We start from the raw sequence: 8,693 nt of genomic DNA, 5'->3' as shown, positions 1-8,693 counted from the left end.
GACATAGCTAAAATTGATCTTGTTTGGAAACGTTAATGTTAAATCCACACCATTCATACGTGAGGGTTAAATCCACACTTCGCTTGAAACGTAAAAGTTAAATTTGAACCTTATTTCAAAAATAAATATAATAATTCTAATTTTTAACATTAATATTTATTTTATATTTAAAGTTATATGGTCCTAACAGTGAAATTAGAACATTTAGCCTAATTATTCCAATTAAACCCTTATTTTCACCCTGCGTTATAATTAGCTTGGTTTTTTTTTTTTTTTTTTTTGTCTATTGGCAATTTTTCCAATTGAACCCTTATAAAACATCTCTTTCGATTGTTGTCCTTTTGCTTGAAACATTAAGGTTAAATTTAGCCATTATCCCTAAAATAAATATAATAATTCTAATTTTTAACAGCAACATTTAATTTATACTTTAGAGTTAAATGGTCCAAAAGTGAAATTGGGACATTTAGTCTAATTGTTTCAATTAAGCCCTTATAATTTTTACCCTGCATTATAATTAGCTTGGTTTTTTGGTCTTTTGGTTATAAAAATCTCTTTCCAATTGTTGTCCTCATTTGCTCTTGTCATTCCCCGCCAACCTAAAACGATGCCGTCCTTATCAGCCCATTATAGTAATTTAGACATAAGTAGGGTTTTTTTTTGCTCTACACTTGGCTCCCTCACTAGTGCAGACTCAGTTTCCAGCAGCCTCTCTCAAATTTCTTTTCTCCCTCAACTCTCACAGCCGCTTCTCTCATAGATGCTGCTCCTTTTTTGTCAAATGCGACTCACAGTAGCTCCCTTTACCTCCTTTTTCTTTGTTTCTTCTTGAAGATCCAATAAAAGTTATGCTTAACACTCAAAAGATGCAAGACTGTACGATTTTTTCTGTATTTGTATGAATATCGGGAACTTCATTTTTGTTGATCTCCTCTTGCATGTCGTTGAAGCACAGGTAAGATTCAGATCTGTTATTTTTATTGGATTTTTCTTTTCTTATTTGGTTTTTATGTACTGTTTTCTTTATTAAGTTTATTTTTGCTTCTTTCCACAAATTTTTCAGTTCGTTTTCGAGAATCCATCTTCAGATTTCGTACTGGTTGAGTGTTTTCCATTTCAACTGTATTTATATGAAGATAATGAGCTTCTTTATTGTGGATCCACTCTTGCATGTCTTTGAAGCAAAGGTATGATTCCGCTTTTTTTTTTTTGTTTTATGTCAGATTTCATTTTTTTGCTTCCTTTTGAATTTTTATTCAAATTTGTTTATTTGTCTTTTTGATTTCTGGCGTTTCACAGTTATTTTGTCGTTGAGGGTAAAATCGATTGTCGTACCATGTTGTGTTAGTTGCGGAACCATCTCCATGGTAAATCAGACCTCCTACTTTCTTGCTTTTAATCTCATCTACTCTGACTTGGGGCGATTTGCTGATTTTGTTTTGTTTCTCATTGCATTTTTAGGATTTTTCCTGTTTCTCATGCAAGTGCTTTCAGTTTGTCTTTATTATCTATGTGTTTGTGCTGTTTGGTTCTACAACTTACCAATCATCTTCACATTTTGGGCTGCTAATTTTGTCCAATAGTTTAATGTTAATTGTTTTCTTGTCAAAAGTCCACAATTTTTATTTTGTCATTTTTTGATATTATGATATTAGGAAAGAGTGGAAGAGAATAAGAAGTTGCCAAAAAGTATATATTTTACATTACTCGGATTAGATAGAAACCAGAATCTACCCTCATGTTCCATTTCTATATATTTAAGGAATTCTAATACCGTTTTAAAGCATTGTTGTGGAAGCTCTGTATGTTTCAATCAGTTGAAGTAGAAACTCGGTTAGCTTAGGCTGAGATTTGAAAGGCTTAAACAATAGATGGAACAACTGAATTTTGTTGTTTCTCAACTTACCATTTTGTTCTTTCTCTGTAGAATTTCTAGTTCATGCCTGAGCATTGTTGATTTTTTTCCCCATTTTGGGTGATATTTTCTAATTTGGTAGTTAATGATAATATCTTGAGTAAGATGAAAATGGTTTAACCTATATATTTTTTTTTTCATCTAAGATCCATTTGAACTGGTCAAAATTTTGGCAACATCTATGATAGCTTTGTATTTGATCTATTTGATATTGGTAACTACTTGGTTATGCACTTATCTTTACATTTTAGCTTTTTCTTGTTGATTACTGGTAACCACTTGATTATGCACTTATATATTTAATCAAACTTCAATTGACACATTAATTAAACTATGCATTTTACCTGAATCTTCATCTATATAATTTTCCACGTCATTTAGTTTTAACACTAACCTCAGACACCTTGTCTGTTCTACCACTCTCCATAATTTGAAGAACACAGTGCCATTTGAAACCCTGTTAACTTGACAAATTATTCTTCAAGCAGTCCGTTGAATCTAATCGGTTCAGTTCCCAGAAAATGTGGCAAACAAATTAGCTAATTCCTTGATATTTTCTTTATGTTTGTAAATTGTAATGCTGGCTGATTCAGAATAGCAACATTAAGGAATAAAAAGAATCATTTAAAAGAGGTACATACAGCTACTGGCTCTGTCTGTAGCATTATTTGAAAGCACAAGAAATGTGAAACATAATTAGTATTGCTATATCTTTTTTTCTTTTTTGCAGAGGTGAATAGAGATTATAACTCTATCAAGTGGCTTTCATATGAAATGAAAAGTATTATAAATTGGTTGAGTTTAAGTTGAGTTGGCATAGCCCCAAAGAAGATACACTTGTCGTGATATGTGATTAACTGAAATTTGAGGTTTAGGATTTGGGAACGTTTTTTTACAAGTTTGAGGATTGCTAGGAGGATTTCTCATTTTAATTATTAGAGTTCAACTCTATATCATTCTCTATTATTATTGCCCTTCTGCCATGCTCTGCTTTATTCTAATCTCATCTCATGTTATAATTATTGCACCATTTCTTTCCTAGCTTTTTCTTTGTATCTATTTATAACATGTATTAGTTGTTTGTTATGTGTAACTTTTGCTTCTTTTTTTTGGTAATATCTGTATACATTTCTATTCAACTCAAGTATACATCTCTATTAAGTGTATTATTTGTGTGTAATTTTTGTTCTTTCTTTCGCTCAATTAATTGGTTGTTTGTTGAGTATGTGTGTAACATCTATATATTGTTTTTGTGGAACAGATGCATGCAGGTCAAAGCCTTTTGAAGGGGAAGGGGCACCATCAAATGTACACTTTTTGAAGGTTAATTTTGTATTAGGATCTAAAAATCTTGTAGACTAGTAGAATATTATGCAACTAATTAATTAGCCTAATTTTGTAATTATGATTTTATATTTTTGGTTTTATATTAATATATTTTAGTTTAAATTATATTCTATATAAATGAACTATAAATTGAATATGCATTTACATGCATTATTAAGTATTAAAAAAAAAATAAAAACATCATATTGAGACGGAATTTCGTCAGCAACACCAATTTGTGACGAGTTCTGATATAATGTAATTTTTTCTTTTACGACGGATATTTCCGTCGAATGTTGCTTTCTGACGGAATGAAGATTGTGATGTTTAGTTCCGTTATTTGTATTATGTCAATGTTGTGACGGAAAATCGTCAGTGAATATAACCACGGTTATAATCCGTCGCAAATTCCGTCTCTAATGCAATTTAGGACGGAAAAATGTGATTTATGATGGAATTTTTCTGTCACAGTTTGACTGTTTTCTAGTAGTGTGATTAATATCTCATACTAATCAAGAAAATAAACAGAGGTGATAGTCTAAGGATACATGAGTGTCCAATTCATTATCCACCGACTATGAACATTTAAGATTATTATTTTACCAAAGAAATATATCTCATTATTATTAACTCTTAATAATATTATCTCTTTGTAAATAATCTTTGGACTAATATATATTCATTAAGTAATTAAACAATACAAATAATTACACATGAATACATATTTTATTAACTGCCATTTGGATACAAAATTCACACTGTAAAATATACAAAAGGAATGGCCTAGGGCACACTAACACTGTTATCACAATACAAAGGGATTGGACTAACAATTGAAGGAACCACACCAAGTTCGGTGATAAAGTTCTTCAACCACACTACTTCTTTAGCGGCACTTGAGGCAGCAATATATTCAGCCTCAGTAGTGGAATCAGCTACAGTATCTTGTTTAGAACTTTTCCAAACAACTGCAGCTCCATTACATGTAAACACATATCCTGGCCATTTCTGCTCTCTCCGCTGGAGTCTTAGGTGATTGCTCCGTGGAGAGTTGCAAACCATGTCTAACAGGTATCAATCCTCTTTTGGAATCTTCCATTCTAAATCTCTTTAGAATTTTCTCCAAATAGAGTTTTTGAGATATCCCTAATATTCTTTTAGCTCTATTTCTATAAAGCTTAATACCAAGAATATAGGCGGCTTCTCCCAAATCTTTCATAGAGAAGGTAGAGGATAACCAGACCTTAACATTAGTTAGCATACCAATGTCATTCCCAATTAACAGAATATCATCAACATACAAGACAAGGAAAGTGATAGCTCTCCCACTAACCTTCTTGTAAACACATGGCTCATCAAGATTTTTTACAAACTCATAACCCTGTATGGCTTCATCAAATCTTTTGTTCCAACTCCTTGAAGCTTGCTTAAGTCTATAAATGGATCTCTTAAGCTTACACACTTGAGAACTTTCCTTGGATATAAAACCCTTCGGTTGTTCCATATAGATTTCTTCTTCAAGAAATCCATTGAGAAATGCAGTTTTAACATCCATTTGCCAAATCTCAAAATCAAAGTGTGTTGCAATAGATAAGATTATTCGAATACTTTTAAACATAGCTACGGGTGAGAATGTCTCTTCAAAATCAATTCCCTCCCGTTGGTGATAACCTTTTGCCACAAGCCTTGCTTTATAAGTATCCACAACTCCTTCAGAATTCAGTTTGCGCTTGAATACCCACTTACAACCTATAGGAACAATTCCTTCAGGTGGAGTAACAAGTTCCCAAACTTCATTCTTATACATGGAATCAATCTCACTTTGCATTGCTTCTAACCACTTAGAAGATTCAGTATCACATACTGCTTCTTCATAAGTAACTGGATCATCAGGATGGTCAGTACTACCAAAAACAAATAACTCTTGTTCGTGGTCAGTAATTAAACCATACCCATCAAGAGGATGTGAAACCCTTTTAGACCTCCTAAGAGTTGGAGTGATTATATCTGTTGTTTTGGTAGGCTCATCTGGCTGATCAACTTGCTTTGATTCAGCATGTTGGATTTCTTTATTAGATGATTCCTCATCCAATAAAATCTTTCTACCTTTACCACCTTCTTGCAGAAACTGTTTCTAAAAAAAAATGGCATCCCTACTGATAGTAACAATTTGTTCATCAGGAAGATAGAAATAATAACCCATATATCCTTTTGATTTAGGGTATCCAACAAATCGGCCTTTAGTAGACCGTTCCTCTAATTTTTCTGTTTTCTGCTTTTTTATATAAGCAGGGTAACCCTACACTACAAGAAAAAACGCTATCACTGACGCAATCGACCGACGGAAATTTTTGTGTAGGAATCACCGACACAACACCGACAAAAAATATGGGTCGGAATTCACCTACACCAATACCTACACATTCTTATAATGTGTAGGAATTTTTTTGGGGGATTATTCCGGCCCCAATTACCAACAGGTTTAGTAGGTGATTTTTATTGTCGGTGATGTCACCGACAAATGTGATTATTCACCAACAAATTAAAATGTAGGAGCCTAAATTACATAAAAAAAATTAACAAAATTATAAAATAATAAAATAAGTATATATATGTAGCAGGTTATATTTATTTCTTCTTAACCCTAACCTTATCTCCCAATTACAGCCGCCATCACCCACACACCCAAATCTCCACTTCCTTGCCATCATCACCGATGCGACTTCGCTTGGGTCTTAACTCTAGGATTCCAACTATAATTTCAACTCTGCTAGTCTCGATCTACTCTTCAGGTACGTTTTAACTTTCTCTCACTTGGGCTACTGCAATGGCGAAGAGGGATAAGCGTTTAGGGTTCAATGTCAGCTTATTATATGTTCTTTTTTGGCTATTTTGCCCCAATTTATGTGCTTTCCTTGTATTTTCAGTTCATACAATTTTCAGCACTTCTATTGCTCCTTTCAAGCGGCTCTGCTCTGCTCTCTTTAATCTCCTCTATTCAGGTAACTGTTTAAACTTATTCTGTTAATCTCCTCCTTTGTTTGGGTTGTATGTCATATTTGCTTAATTAAATGACTTCATTCATAGATTAACTGTTGTTGTTGGTATTCATTGTTATTTGGCATCCATTTATGAATGTTTATTGTTGAGGGTTCAGTTGGGGTTGAAGAGTGCTAATACTGTTTAGAATAGGAGGGTATTTTTTGGAGAATTAATTTTTTCTCTAGTAGACTATTGTTTTCTCTTATTGTAATTCTATTTTTGGCCTTCAGTACAAAGTAATTTTGGTTCTAATTTTGTTTATGAGGTCATAAGACATGTTTAAGCATCTTTTGAGAAGATTTGTGATAGGAAGATGTACTGCCATTGCCAATAGCAGTTTATTACGAAGAAGTTAAACTAGAATTGCAGTTAGAATTGCAGTTATTTCCATGGCTGAAGAAGTTTTTCACACGTGCCATGAGTTTCTTTTCTGTCACAATGTTGCTTCCTATTGCCTTTATCAGGTAATATGGACTTGCTATTCTGCAATCATTCTTATGGTTACAGGAACTGGTGTTAGTATTGATATATGGACTTGATATTCTCCAAGAATAATGGCCATATCAATTATTCTGTTTCTTATTGTTCAACTACCACAAGCCTTCAGTTCAACTTCTGGAAGGCACTTAGCAGTCTTGATTGCACTTATTTTATCTATCACATCATTGATTTCCTATTGCATTGATCAGGTATTCCAGCCCTATGTCCAGCACGCTTCATGAAAATTTGTTGGTGATGATGGTCAATTAGACATAGAAGTGATGCGAAAATTGTTTCATGCTACCGATACAAGTAAAGACAAATATCTATATGCTTCTGAACTAAAATTGATTCTAGGGATTCAGTTTGAAGAGATTGACTTTGATAAGGAAGATGCTGCAAACAAACTATGGAGAGACTATGATATATCTCGTGGTGATAAAATCAATTTTGACGAGTTCGTAGTTGGCATCTCTAGATGGAGTGAAGAGGCAAAGTGATTGGTGGCAGCTGCACCTCACCCTGGCTTTGACAGGAAGGTATACAAATATTTACCCTTTACTATACACTTCGGCTTACCATGTCATCTGTACATTTGGGCTAATAATTTTATGACAAGTGATACATTGATCAATATTCTTGCAGGCAATGTATTCCATCGAGATTTGAATTTGAAAAATATTCTTGCTAATGCTGATTGCAAATTGAAGAACATGATTTTGGTCTTACTCGAGTATCTTCTAATGATGCTCTATCAACTATTTTTTGGGCTGTATGTTACCTTGTCATGAAAGCCATGAACTTGTTCCCTTCCATTTCCTAGTCTTTTTCTTTATTATAATGTTCTTAACTAGTTTGAGGCAACACTTGTAAGTATAATACTAAAATCACTTGACTATTTTCAGATTTTCGATTTATGAAGGACTATGTAGTGACTATATCGTGCACCTGAACTCTGTGGCTCTTTTTTATCCAAAGTAAGTTGCTTTTTAGATTTGATACTATTACGTTTTTATGTTGTATTTTCTGTTTTCAGTGCTTGGGGTGACTTAAGTTATTAAAGGTAAGATTGTTTGTGATGCATGGAAATGAAAAACTGAAATTGAAACTGAAACGGACATCAGAAAACGTTGTTTCTAAGAAAATTTAGCTAAGATTGTTTCAGACTAGTGAAGAAGAGGTTCTGTGCATAGCATTTTTCTGATCACTGGTTGAAAAAAATAGGGATATCACTTCCTTAGGTTAGATAAGCTTGTGTCCTAAGCTGTTTTCATTTACATATAAACTGTTTTCATTTACATATGGCTCTTTACTACCTTAAGGTACACTTTAGAATCTACTTGCCAAATATTGATAGATGATAACTTGTTAGCAGTTAAGTAGTACTTTTCCCTAACTACAGGCCGTCTCCTAACAAATCTATTAGGCACCCATTGCTCCATGTATCATAGGTATCAAATTACTTCTAATTTAGACAATAGCTGATAGCTAATGACCCGAATTTCAATATATCATGTATAAACTACACTCACTTGGGCCATTTTCTGCTTCTTTTTGTTTTAGAATTGCGAAAGATACAAATGATTCTAATTACTCTAGAAATGTAAATTTTATTATTGATCCATTTAGTGAGCACAGCAACTTGTTATTGGTATCTCTCAATGTTAGTTTAAGTGAGAGATTCATTATAGAAAATTTCATATTTAGGCTCAGGATGAAGTAATTGGTAACCTTATATATGGTAGGGTTTAGACATTCATTTGTACTAGAGCAATTTCTTTTATAATTCATAATTTTTGTATTATATATATATACGAGTTCCCTTCAATCCAAATAAATCGATAAAAATAAACTACAGAAATAATTATGAAAACAATTTACAATTTATGATGCGATTTGTATCGTAAACTTATTTAAATAAATATTTTTA

The 8,693-nt window shown here is 32.8% G+C and overlaps 2 long non-coding RNA genes across 2 annotated transcripts; both read left to right on the top strand.

Moving 5' to 3' along the window:
* Positions 1-668: 668 nt before the first annotated feature.
* Positions 669-3,367, top strand: LOC136232071 (uncharacterized). The gene is made up of 4 exons (XR_010690273.1): positions 669-955; positions 1,064-1,187; positions 1,300-1,367; positions 3,177-3,367. It is a non-coding gene; the product is annotated as an uncharacterized lncRNA (long non-coding RNA).
* A 2,532-nt stretch (positions 3,368-5,899) lies between these two features.
* Positions 5,900-7,725, top strand: LOC136233541 (uncharacterized). The gene is made up of 4 exons (XR_010690877.1): positions 5,900-6,033; positions 6,169-6,243; positions 6,973-7,302; positions 7,409-7,725. It is a non-coding gene; the product is annotated as an uncharacterized lncRNA (long non-coding RNA).
* The last annotated feature ends 968 nt before the right edge of the window (positions 7,726-8,693 follow it).

Source organism: Euphorbia lathyris, chromosome 6 (genome assembly GCF_963576675.1).
Source record: "Euphorbia lathyris chromosome 6, ddEupLath1.1, whole genome shotgun sequence".
NCBI lineage: Eukaryota > Viridiplantae > Streptophyta > Magnoliopsida > Malpighiales > Euphorbiaceae > Euphorbia > Euphorbia lathyris.
This window is presented reverse-complemented; position numbering and strand designations above follow the sequence as displayed.